The sequence below is a fragment of the Podarcis cretensis genome (assembly GCF_951804945.1).
Source record: "Podarcis cretensis genome assembly, chromosome: 3".
NCBI lineage: Eukaryota > Metazoa > Chordata > Lepidosauria > Squamata > Lacertidae > Podarcis > Podarcis cretensis.
Window position 1 is genome coordinate 8,215,964 of NC_137172.1, and position 13,973 is coordinate 8,229,936.

A 13,973-nucleotide genomic window follows, 5' to 3' on the forward strand; every position below is an offset into this window, starting at 1 on the left:
TGGAAAGTGTAATGCTGGTGGTAAACAAAAGAGAATCAAAGACTCTCTCAAGGCAAATCTTTAAAAATGTAGAATAAACACCAACAATTGGGAAACACTGGCCTGCGAGTGCTCCAATTGGAGAACAGCCTTTACCAAAGGTGTCATGGGCTTTGAAGACACTCGAACTCAGGACACAAGGGAGAAACATGCTAAGAGGAAGGCACGCTTGGCAGATCCACACCATGATCAACTCCCACCCGGAAACCAATGTCCCTACTGTGGAAGGATGTGTGGATCCAGAATTGGCCTCCACAGTCATTTACGGACTCTTTGTTAAAACTGTGCTTATGGAAGACAATCTTACTCGGCCATGAGTGATGTGGCTGGGTTTCCCCAGCCTTCTGGTGGTTCCTTCACTGCGAGAAGTGAAGCTATGGGGAACCAGGCAGAGAGCCTTCTTGGTAGAGGTGCCCACCCTATGGAACGCCCCTCCATCAGATGTCAAGGAAATAAACAACTATCTGACTTTTAGAAAATACCTGAAAGCAGCCCTGTTTAGGGAAGCTTTTAATGTTTGATGTTTTATCACTTATTGTTGTTGTTGTTGTTATATTTTGCAAGACTGCAAAAAGCTAGGTGACATCACTTTAGAGGATGCATAGATGACACATTGACATCTCTCTTCTAAATGGCCTCCAACTTCTTAGCATGCTATAGTTATATCATTTTAAAATGAATTTTTCAATTTTCGATGCATGCCTTATCCGCAGAACACAAAAGCACCCGTGAAATAACAACAGTTAAAATCAGGCCTTCTTCATGGCTGAAGCCTGACCAGGAGATCAAGCTGGACAGCAGCTGGACAAAACTGAGGCAGAGCACTGTGAAGGTACTCTGTGTTATGAAAGACTGCACTGTGATACAAGGACACGTGAGCCCTGCATTCTAACAATCCTGGTGCAGTTAGCATGACAACCAGAACTGTTTGTGTGTTGCTGCTTAATAAGACACAGTGGGCAAAAGAGAGGAAATTCTGTACAGTACATTAAACTGACAACTGAAAATCCATGCCAAGCATGCTATCTATCACAGATCTCCATTTGGTGCAAAACACTGCTGGTGCAAAAAGGCTGTTGAGTGGGACAGACTAAACAGCTAAGAAGATTGTAGTTAAGTGCTATAAAAATTGTTTAAATATACAGTGGTACCTCGGGTTAAGAACTTAATTCGTTCCGGAGGTCTGCTCTTAACGTGAAAGTGTTCTTAACCTGAGGTACCACTTTAGCTAATGAGGCCTCCTGCTGCTGCCGTGCTACTGGAGCACGATTTCTGTTCTCATCCTGGAGCAAAGTTCTAAACCTAGGTACTATATCTGGGTTAGTGGAGTCTGTAACCTGAAGCGTATGTAACCCGAGGTACCACTGTATAAGAGAGGGGTTGCAACTGTCTGATCGTAAGAGCCACAAGAATGACACTATGGTTTCAATGTACGTACAGTGGTTCTTCCTGCCTAAGTGGAGAACCTCCCTATTGTAAATCATTTTGTTAGCTGGAGCCCCGTTCTTCAATCTGTTAATTTCTTCAGCTCATATTGAATTAGACAATCTCATGAAGGTATATGGATGTCAGTAGCTACTAATCACGATGGCTATATTCTGCCTCCATGATCAGAGTCAGTATACACCTGGAAACCACAAGGGGGATAATGCTGCTGTGCTAAAGTCTGAGTTGTGGGCTTCCCATGGGCATCTGGTTGTCCACTGTGAAAACAGGATGTTGGACTAGTATTTTCTAGTAAGGGAGATTCACAATAAGGCAGGAAACAAGTATTAAGGACACATATAAACCTTCTGTAGAAGCTTTATAGTACCTGACATGTGTAGGTGGGGACAAGACCATTCACCTTTCGCAGTGGGCAGTGTCGTAGCTGGGCATCTATGCCCTCACAGTAATCTGGCTTGGGTGATCCACTGATCCTTACTTGCCGCTTGTGGTGGCCTGGTCTGGGTTTTCTTTGTCCTATATAATCAGTTACTCTGCTCTCTGATGCCTGTTGCTTCTTCCCTTTTTATTTCCCTGTGCCATTGGGTTGTACTGTTTCTAAGCTAGGGCCATGCCATGACCCCAATGGGGACCTCTCAAGGTGCCCCTATTTGATGTAAGTAACCCTTCTGGTATTTTACCCTTAGTTCGACTCCCTGCGGATGGGCGGGAGTCAATATATAGCCTGGTTTCACCCAATGCCTAAGCCAAACTACTCACCAATAAAGTTGTGGCCTGTTTTAGCCCATAATCCTAAATACTCGTGTCTGTGTGCTTTTAATCAACAGGGCATGGGGGCTTGGCACGCAAGTGGTAGCAATTGTTTCATTTTCCCTCTCACTCTTGGTACCTTGTGTACACAGGACAAAATCAGGGGTGTTCCTTTATTTGAATAAACTGAACATTGAGCAGAAGAGCAGGAAGGACATGGGTACAAGCTGGTCCAGGAACATGGATAAACATTACCTCTCCATCCCTCCACAAAGTTAAATCCCCAATTTATTAACCTAAATTGATCAATCTGTCCTGAAAGGGTAGGATGTGTCTAATTGGATATGTGAATATAAGTGAAGACAAAGAATATAAGCAAGCCATCTGGGCTGGAAGGTGACATAGTGTTGAAACATCTTGGTAAGTACCTGTAGAATCATATTTTATCTTTAACCATCTTTTTCTCCATGTCCTTGTTAGTTTGGAACTGATAGATGTTCTTAACAACTCCATCAATGTTGTAAGGATAAGAGTCCTTTAATGGTGTAATTCTAGAATTCTGATGGAAGTTAACTATATATGAACATCTGCCAGGGATTAAGATACATTTATGTATGGATTTATTGATTTAAGGTTGTGAAGCAACTGCAGGTATTCCTGGAAAAGACTTATTATCTATATCCACTACAATGGTCAGGGCTGATAGGAGTTGCAATCCAGCCACAGGCTTGCTATCCTGGTCTATAACTTAGCTCAAAGCCCAGCATGCTTACAATCAGCCAGGTTGTATTAACCCCTTCATGCCATTGCTGTCTCTTTTCTCATAGTGATACCAGAGTCAGCACTTTGCCATGAAGATTTTTTCTGCCTTCTCCTTGATGCTGTTTATAGCACTCATGGTTGCTCCAGGTAGGCCATGTGGAAACTTAATGGAAACAAATTAAAATAATGTTTGTGGGAGAGTAAAGATGTCATGGGACGCGGGTGGCACTGTGGGTTAAACCACTTGCCGATCAGAAGGTCAGTGGTTCGAATCCCCGCAACGGGGTGAGCTCCCATTGTTCGGTCCCTGCTCCTGCCAACCTAGCAGTTCGAAAGCACATCAAAGTGCAAGTAGATAAATAGGTGCCGCTCCGCCAGGAAGGTAAACGGCGTTTCCGTGCGCTGCTCTGGTTTTCCAGAAGCAGCTTAGTCATGCTGGCCACATGACCCGGAAGCTGTACGCTGGCTCCCTCAGCCAATAAAGCGAGATGAGCGCTGCAACCCCAGAGTCGGTCACCACTGGACCTAATGGTCAGGGGGTCCCTTTACTTTATGCTGAATAAACTGCTTGTAAATATGCTCATCACAGCCTCTCCCTGCCACTTCTGTTGTGTAGAGTTTACTCTGCTGATTAGAGCGTGCTCCAGCTTCTAAAGCTGGGGTCACTGACACTGAACCAAGGACTGGAGATTGCCTGGCACATCGGCTGGTGGGCTGGCGCCAAATTGCCCCCGTTTCCTTGGCTGCATCCCAACACTTCCATACTATGTGCTTTTGTTTTTGGGCTCTTTGTTCTGTCTCCTGGACAGACAGGATGTTTGTGTGAGCTTCTGCTCACAATGTTGTTATTTTCTTTACTATGATTTGCATTAATTTGGTTTGATTTGATGTACAGCAATAAAATCAGTGATACTACATACTTCCACAGCCAAGCTTTCGTTTACTCTGCTGTTCGCGTGCGCATATGAGCAGATATGAGTCGTTGAGAGAAGGACTGTTGCCGAACTCTTCTGTTACCGGAGAGAGAGGCTCCAATAGAGCCCCTCAGTTTGCCACACATAATAAGGAAGGGCCATAGCTCAGTGTCAGAGCATTAGGGTGTGGATTTCTAATGAACAAACTTCTCTCTTTAAGGTTCAATGTCCCAGGTTCAATATGACCATTGCATAATGGCAGCCCAAGATATTTGGAATAACTTTTAAACTGATGTTACAGGAATTTATAATACAGTGGTACCTCGGGTCAAATATTCAATTCGTTCTGGAGGTCCGTTCTTAACCTGAAACTGTTCTTAACCTGAAGCACCACTTTAGCTAATGGAGTCTCCCACTGCCACTGCGTGATTTCTGTTCTCATCCTGAAGTAAAGTTCTTAACCCACAGTACTATTTCTGGGCTAGCGGAGTCTGTAACCTGAATCATCTGTAACCTGAAGTGTATTTAACCTGAGGTACCACTGTCTATGTCTATGTACAGGGGTGGCCCATACTGTTTCACCACCTGAGGCGAAAAGGGAAGATGGCTTCCCGTGCTGTCCGTCCCCACCAAAGCCTAGGTAACCTGGGTTGTGCAGTTGTGGCTTCCATAAGCCAGTGAGATCTCAAGGGGCTCCCATGAGATCTCTATGGAAACCAGAAGCCTCCTCAGCCATTTGTGCTCGCTTCTCCATTGGCACAGGAGGCAACTGTGGAGGTGCCCACAGATGGGCCCCTTGAATTATGCCACCTACATCAGCCTGCCTCATGGAGAAGAAGAGAAGAAGAAGAGTTTGGATTTGATATCCCGCCTTTCACTCCCTTTAAGGAGTCTCAAAGCGGCTAACATTCTCCTTTCCCTTCCTCCCCCACAACAAACACTCTGTGAGGTGAGTAGGGCTGAGAGACTTCAGAGAAGTGTGACTAGCCCAAGGTCACCCAGCAGCTGCATGTGGAGGAGCGGAGACGCGAACCCGGTTCCCCAGATTATGAGACTACCGTTCTTAACCACTACACCACCCTGGAGGGGACCAGGAGTAGTACATGCTTCCAGCCCCATTTTTTTTCTTTTGTCATTTATGTCCAAATGCTTTTAATTTCAATGCATGTCTTACCTGCAGAAAACAGAAGCATCTCAGAAAACAGAAGGGCAACCATGAAAAGCCAGCGCAAACGCATTGCTGAAGCTTTACTCAGATCTCAAGTTGAGCAGCAAGAGCAGACTACTGAGGCAGAATACTCTGGTGATCGTTCTGTGCCTCCTGGACCACTTAATAGCCACCTATTTGTAGGGTTTTATGATATACTGACACGTAAGCTCTGTGCATTGGTAATCCGGATGTGATGCATGTGATGACAGGAACTATTCATCAAGGATACAAAAGAGGAACACAAAGTGAAATTCATGACATTAACCGTGAAATATTTTCAGAGTTCAAGGATTCAATGGCATCTATTATTTTAACAGTTGCTGTTTCCTGCTTTCAGTATTGTGGCCCATGGTTGTTGCTCCTCAAGGAAACATGGAGTACCAAAGCAAGGAAATACTGAACAGTGTGCATTAACTTAAGGAAGTTTTCTGGAGTCGGTGCATTGTAAATTTGATTTTATAACCCTTTGGATGACAGCTGAGTGGAACACTAAGAGCGCTATTGCTACTCTGCTGGCGGCCACCCAGAGTGGCCGGGGAACTAGAGCCAGAAGAGCAAGATATATATGATAACATTATTATTATTATTATTATTATTATTATTATTATTATTATTATTATCATCTGAGAAAACTGTTGTGATTGTTGTTGTTGTTTAGTTGTTTAGTCATGTCCAACTTTTCATGACCCCATGGACCAGAGCACGCCAGGCATTCCTGTCTTCCACTGCCTCCCGCAGTTTGGTCAAACTCATGCTGGTAGCTTCCAGAACACTATCCAACCATCTCGTCCTCTGTCGTCCCCTTCTCCTTGTGCCCTCCATCTTTCCCAACATCATGGTCTTTTCCAGGGAGTTTTCTCTTCTCATGAGGTGGCCAAAGTATTGGAATCTCAGCTTCAGGATCTGTCCTTCCAGTGAGCACTCAGGGCTGATTTCACAGGACCAAATGCCTTGAATGCAAAAGTGCTCAGTTTGCATAGGAGACTGTAGGAAAGATGTTGTTTTGGTGCTTTGAAAGCATCCACAATATGGTTGAATACAACTGGGGGAGATTTCATAACAAGAAGAAACTACATTGCATTTAGTTAAATCATTATTTCCTTGCTTTGGTTCACTGTGTCTCCTTGAGGGATAGTAGGCATGGACTGCAGTGCTTGAAGCAGGAAACAACATATAGGCAGAAACTTTTAAAACAATAGATGCTATTGAACTCCAGAACCCTGAATAAATATAATGGATAATGCCATGGACTTTACTGTCTGCTCCTTTTTTACATTATGGCTTCCCAATGAATAAAATACAGAATATATGGCGATTAACTCTTTTTTTCTCCTTGATTAAGTTTATGTCATCACAAGCAGTACATTTGAATCATCCATTCATAGGGCTTAGATGTCAGTACATTAGAAAACCCCATCAATAGATCAGCATTCAGCCTTCCATAAGACACAGAACATTAATCAAAGTATTCTGCCTCAGTAGTGAACTTCTGCACCCAGGGCATGTGGGCCTGTATATGACAGCAGCCTCCCTAATTATTCCACTCAGTTGCCAAGCAAAGGCTCTGAAATGGAATTTACAGCCCACAGAATGCTGAATGTTAATGCACTGATCAGCAGTTCCCTGATTTGGTACTGTATACTGTGTCTCCTTGAGCAGTAGTAGACATGGACCACATCACTTATATAATCCAAAGTTGAGCAGCAAGAGCAGATTAGTGAAACAGAATGCTCTGGTGAGAGTTCTGTGTCTTCTGAATGCCCAACTATTTATAGGGATTCGTGATTGTACCAAAGCAAGGAAATACCGAACACAGCGCATTAACCTGATGAAATCTTCGGGATTCAGTGGGCTGTCTGGAGGAGGTCAACGGCTTTAGAGGAGCCAGCCACTGAAGTGGAGCCATGCGGTATGTTCATTAAGGTTTGAACTTGAGAAAAGACTTCATTCGGTGCAAAACAAAATGCTCTGGTGGGAATTCTGTGTCTTCTGAATGCGCAACTATTTATAGGGATTCGTGAAATACTGACACGTAAGCCCTCTGCATGGATGAACTGGCATGAAAGACATGATGACAAAATCTATTCACCAAGAGGAACCCAAAAAAGTTAATTACCATATATGTTGCACATTATTCTTCAGAAAGCCATAATATTCAAAGATCAGATAGTAAAATTCATGTCGTTGAGCATGATGTGCACTCATAGCTCAGTGGTTCTATAGCACTTATTGTTTTGAAAGTTTCTGTCTATATATTATTTCCTGCTTTGGGTATTGTGGTCCATGACTGCAACCACTCACGAAGACACATTGTACCAAAGCAAGGAAATACTGAACAGTGCATTAACCTGATGAAATCTTCGGGATTCAGTGGGCTGTCTGGAGGAGGTCAACGGCTTTGGAGGAGCCAGCCAATGAAGTTGAGCCATGCGGTATGGTCATTAAGGTTTGAACTTGAGAAAAGACTTCATTCGGTGCAAAAGACGGTGTGCGCGGGGAAAGCCTATGGTTTCTTTATAGAAAGTTTTCTTCTCTACATTTATGATTTGCCAACCCTCCCTTTGAATATTACTTTAAAATTATATTTCTACAGGTGAGGAGGGAAGAATTTGGATTACTGATATGGAATGTGACATTAAACAGAACTGTGTGTGTAAAAAACAGAAAAAGGGAGGGAAGCTCTATATTGCCAGAGGTTTACGGTGGAAACTTAGAGCTGACTCTTCCCCATCCTTTATATTATTCATGGAGTGAACTGAATAATGCTGAAAGGACTTTGAATTTCATTTAATTGGAAGTATAATACAGTGGTACCTCGGGACACGAACGGGATCCGTTCCGGAGCCCTGTTCGCATCCTGAACACAACATAAGATACGACAGAGCATCTGCCCATGCTCGGGTTGCATTTCACCACTTCTGCGCAGGCACATCTTGCCACTTCCGCACGTGCGCGAGTGATGTCATTTTGAGCATCTGTTCATGCGCGAGCGCGAAACCCGGAAGTTTGGGGCGCTTTATTCACTTTTGTATGGTTTAAGGTATCCAAATGTTTCTTGTACCTATGTAGAAAATATAATCCACTCAACAGAAGGTGCAGCCACACCTACTAAAGCCCCTCCCCGCAGTGCGGTTAAGTCCAGTGAGAGTCGACTATGGGGTTTTGGCGCTCAGCTTGCTTTCAGGCTAAGGGAGCCTTTGTTTGTCCACAGGGAGCTTTCTGGGTCATGTGGCCAGCATGACTAAACGGCTTCTGGTGCAACAGGGCACCATGAAGCGTGCCAGAGTGCACAGAAATGCTATTTACCTTCCCACCGCAGTGGCACCTATTTATCTATTTGCATTGGTGTACTTTTAAACTGCAGAAGCTGGGACAGAGCAATGGGAGCTCACCCCGTTGCATGGATTCAAACTGCCGACCTTCTGATTGGCAAGTCCAAGAAACTCAGTGGTTTAGACCACAGCGCTACCTGCTCCCTTGCTGAATGGGGGCCTAAATAGCTGGATTAGATGCAAAGTCCCCCTTTGATTAATCCAATCTTCATTTTTAGGCATGAATGTGGATATGCATAGCTGTATTGTGCCTTTGAAATGGGGGCACCTGCCATTATAAAGTTTGGTTATAAATTGTGTCATGAAGAATAATGCATTCTCCTCCCACCTACTTTTAACCCAAAGAGAAACGTGATCTATTGTTTAGATGACTGCAATGCTTTTATTGAGCAAAGAGCACTAAAGCAAAAAAAAGTCCGATTATCTTCTCATTCTTTTGCTGGCAAGAAGTTCAGCAGGTCAGGAGACGATTCTTTTAGCAGAACTGAGGCATCGATTAGATCCGCTCCAATCAGTTATTTCCTGGTGAGAGAAGGAATATGATAATCTGGGTTAGTGTCCACAAACACAATTTGACAATTCAATTGTCCTGCCATTGTTCCAAAGCTCTGTACACTTGGTGATAGACATATCATCCCAGTTCATCTCCACACGTCTATTAACAAAATCCTTTACTGCAAACTTCAGGTCTCTGCTATTCCACCTGCCCATCAGTATTCACCAAGTTGCTCAGTTGCCCACATTCAATTCCATCCATGAGTTCATGGACATGTTGAACCTGCACAATCATGTCTGATGTGGTTACATCCAAGGCTACCTAATTTGGCCTTCACATGTCACCCCCCAGGTCCAAACTTTAGAGAAGCAATGCAAAATCTAAAAAGGAAGCATTGTGCTCCAGTGATGTAAACATGGTATTCATACAGCCTTGGGGTGGGGGCTTAATTGAGTTACACAGTTCGGAACATAATGCTCCTTCTGTATGGGCACTTGGGACAGAAGCTTTGCAGAGATAATGGTAATACAGTAGACATTCATTTCCATGAGCATCACATACTTATGGGTGATCAAACAGGTTTTGCGGGGGGCTTCTGGAGCACCACAAAAGCCTGTTGCACCTAAGAGGAGCTCTACTGGATGAGGCCGATGGCCCATCAAGTCCAGCATCCTGTTCTCACAGTGGCCAACCAGATGCCTGGGGGAAGTTCACACATGCAAGATTTGAGCACAAGAACAATCTCCTCTCCTGTGGTTTTCAGCAACTGCTGTTCAGAAGCATTGCTGCCTCAAAGTGTCATGGTGTCATGTTGTGACAGAGGCCTTGGACCCGTCTAAGGCTCAGCTTCGAGGCTTCCACCAAGGCCCAGCATGGACACAGGCGTACCCCGGAAGCACGTCTGTGGCCAGAGTGTGCTCCAACGTTTGCCCCGTGGCAGAGGCCCAGTCACCACTGTGGTGCTGGAGAGCCAGAAGGAAGGCAGTGGCTGGCAGCAGCGGCCGGCAGCTGGGAACCCACAGGGAACATTTGGTGGGTGCTTGGGCCCCCAAGGGCCCCTGGAAATGGCTCCAGTGTTCCAACTTATACATTGCTTTCTGGGTTGCTCCAGGTAGGCCATGTGGAAACTTAATGGAAACAAATTAAAATAATGTTTGTGGAAGAGTAAAGATGTCATGGGACACGGGTGGCGCTGTGGGTTAAACCACAGAGCCTAGGACTTGCCAATCAGAAGGTCGGCAGTTCGAATCCCTGCGGCGGGGTGAACTCCCGTTGCTCGGTCCCTGCTCCTGCCAACCTAGCAGTTCGAAAGCACGTCCAAGTGCAAGTAGATAAATAGGGACCGCTCCAGCGGGAAGGTAAATGGCGTTTCCGTGCGCTGCTCTGGTTCGTCAGAAGCAACTTAGTCATGTTGGCCACATGACCTGGGAGCTGTACACCGGCTCCCTTGGCCAGTAAAGCGAGATGAGCGCCGCAACCCCAGAGTCGGTCACGACTGGACCTAATGGTCAGGCGTCCCTTTACCTTTACCTTTAAAGATGTCATAGATCCTGTGCTGTTGATATGATTTACAGGCTGCTGGATATTTCTGAGCATTCTCCATGGTGTGCAAAGGAACAGACAATAACCCCATGTGATAGGGAGTAGAGTCAATAAAATATTTGTTTTGTTTAATATTGGTGTCCATCACACTGTGCTCTACAGCAGGTGTGGGGAACCAAAAGTTGCTGAGCTGTGGCTCTCATCACCCCTCACCATTGATTGTGCTTTCTGGAGCTGAGGGGAGTCATATTGGACTATAAATTAAATCCAATACAGGTAGCCAGAAACATAAAGAACTTGTACAGAGAAGCCCAGTGGAGGACAACATTTACTTTTCCACCCTTTATTCCCCAGGCAGGCTAGGGGAGAAGAGAATGAAATCCTCTGCCAGTTTGCTAGAGAAATGATGGACTAGGGAAATGATGGAAGAGGAAACAAGCTTTTTTCTTGCTCTGGAGGGTCGGACTTGAACCAGCAGCTTCAAGTTACAAGAAAGGAGCTTCCCACTAAACATCGTGAAGAACTGTTTGACAGTTCAACAGACCCCCTCGGGAAAGTTGGGGACTCTCCTTCCTTGGAGGTTTCTAAGCAGAGGTTGGATGGCTATCTGTCAGGGATGCTTCAGCTGAGATTCCTGCATTGTAGGGGGTTAGACTAGATGACCCTTGGGATCCTTTCCAACTCTACAATTCTATGATTCTATAACTAGTTCCTGTTTGAAGTGCCTCTTTCTTTTTCAGACTGATCAGTTATTGTCCTCTTCTGGTTGTGCAGGATTCACCAGGTATCTTCATGGTGACACAGAGTGTATGGTCGCTCGGGGGATATGCAGACATTTGCCTTGTCAGCCCTATGGCAAAAAGATCGGCCACTGTTTACTGGACACTTACTGCTGCAAAGAGTATGTAATGAAATAAGGAAGTTTGTCCCTTGACTTGAATGCTTTGCTAAGGCTGCTTGCAAACTGGTTAAACAGAAAGAAGATGGCTCTGAAACACTTAAACTAGATTCAGCAATGATGTTTTTCACTTGAAACAAGGGTAGGGAATTCTTGGGATCAAATGCACACCCACCCACCCTATTATTTGCCCCTGCTTCATCCCTTTTTAGGGACGTGGGTGGTGCTGTGGGTTAGACCACAGAGCCTAGGGCTTGCCAATCAGGAGGTCAGTGGTTCAAATCCCCGCGATGGGGTGAGCTCCCGTTGTTCGGTCCCTGCTCCTGCCAACCTAGCAGTTCGAAAGCATGTCAAAGTGCAAGTAGATAAATAGGTACCACTCTAGCGGGAAGGTAAATGGCATTTCCATGCGCTGCTCTGGTTCGCCAGAAGCGGCTTAGTTATGCTGGCCACATGACCCGGAAGCTCCCTCTGCCAATAAAGTGAGATGAGCGCCGCAACCCCAGTCGGCCATGACTGGACCTAATGGTCAGGGGTCCCTTTACCTTTACCATCCCTTTTCTGTTTACCATGTATAGTGTGAAAACTTCGCCCTTGGGGAAAAAAATACTGGGTGATCAGAATAATCACCAGACCCTTCACTACCTATGTGAAGTTTACATAAAGATATTTCCCTCTAGCTGCCTTCAATCTCCGGAGGCGGAGAGCACTATGCAAATGTTAGCCCTTTCTTTTTTTGCAGGGAAGTGATCTTTCGCTCCCTCATTTCTCCAAAATGGTGTATCTGTGTGTGTGGGGGGGGGGTGATGATCATCTAGAGCTGGCCTGACCATTAGGTCAGGGCTGGGGAAGCTTCCTCAGTCCAAAACCAACCTTCCCATCTGAGCAACCATCCTAGGGAGACAAACCAGTATTGGGTGATGCCAAAGGCAAAAGTGGGCAGAACAGTGAATGCATTTTTTACTTTCTCTCACTACCTACACACGATCACACCACCCCATTTCTGTTCCCCATCCCAACAACCAAGACACTTTGAGGACATGCTGCAGCCACACAAAAACACTGGCGATCCGAATCTTTATAAGCCAACAGTGGTGGTCAAATATGTTCACACAGGAGCCAGTGTGGTGTAGTGGTTAAGAACAGTGAACTCGTAATCTGGTGAACCGGGTTCGCGTCCCTGCTGCTCCACATGCAGTGGAGTGACCTTGGGCTAGTCACACTTCTCTGAAGTCTCTCAGCCTCGCTCACCTCACAGAGTGTTTGTTGTGGGGGAGGAAGGGAAAGGAGAATGTTAGCTGCTTTGAGACTCCTTAGGGTAGTGATAAAGAGGGATATCAAATCCAAACTCTTCTTCTTCTTCTACCCTATAGTATTGTCAGGAACTGGGCAGAGGAGGAATGGTGGAGACTGCCTCCCCAGCCTGACCCTTCCAGGGGGGAGGAAGAGGAAGATAGTATAGATTTACAACAGGGGTTTGAGGGAGGTCGCCACTCCGAGGAAGGTGAGGGGGAAAGTTGGGAAATCATGGGACCGCCAGAGCAACACCTGGCTGACACGTTGTCACTAGAAAGCATTCCAGACCCTCCATTTCCCAGAACCTGGCAAGCCTTAAAAGTAGGAGAGCAAAAAGCTCAAAGGCAGAGGGCATGTAGCAGCACCCATAGGAGAGATGATGAGAGTGATGAATGAGGAAGTGGGAGAGACGGGGTGGAGATTCACTTGGGACAATGGCATTATGCAAGAGGCAGGGTTCTATAGCCTCTCTGTAAAGATTGAAATAAAAAAGGAGAGTAAGAAACTTTTCCTTGTCTTTATAATTTCCTGGGCAACCAGCCAGAAGCCACAGACAGCCTCCTGACAGGTGTATTCTCACCACAGTCATTGCTTCAGGTACAAAGAGAGAGCTGAACTCCTTTCACAGTAGTCATTACCTTGGACTCAAACAAGGAAATAAATGTTAAAGGAATACAGTCATCTCTACCTCCAGACCATTCCTACCATAGTTCCCTGGGTTTTGTTGAGCTCGCTAATGTCTGTTTCCATCTGTCAGTTACAGATAAAAGGACCACTGTGATTCCCTGAAGCTCTGGCCACTTTCTTCTGAGACAAGAATAAGAATGAGACTCATCACTAAGCCCTTACAGACTCTTCCTCTCCCTTGTGATCACTGTTAGTTTCCTCCATTGCTGCAGCATTTTCCACCATCCCTGTTACTAAAGATGTAAATAAATAAATAAATATGAGCCGGTTTCATGTAGTGGTTCGAGAATTGGACTGGGACCTGGGTGACAAGGATTGATGGCCTCTCTTGGCCATCAAACTCACTGGGTGATCTTGGGCCTGTCACTGTCTCTCATCCTAACTGACCTCACAGGGTATTTGTGGAGATTAACCAAGGAGGAGAAGGCAAAGTCTCTAATTTTCTGCCAAAAATGGTTTCTGAGGGGACGAAACCTGCCAACAATAGGTGCAGGGATACTCCCACATGGGGATACTTTACTTCTCCCAATGTATATATGGGGGGGGGGGGCAGTTGCAGGTGCAAAGCTGGGATTTAATACTTGAAAGGTAGGCTTGCCCA

At 45.4% G+C, this 13,973-nt stretch overlaps 1 long non-coding RNA gene across 1 annotated transcript; it reads left to right on the forward strand.

Annotated features, from left to right (window-relative positions):
* The first annotated feature begins 2,584 nt into the window (after window positions 1-2,584).
* On the forward strand, window positions 2,585-13,593 carry LOC307212003. Its single transcript, XR_013836714.1, has 4 exons — window positions 2,585-2,655; window positions 3,063-3,144; window positions 11,266-11,392; window positions 13,443-13,593. It is a non-coding gene; the product is annotated as an uncharacterized lncRNA (long non-coding RNA).
* Window positions 13,594-13,973: the final 380 nt, after the last annotated feature.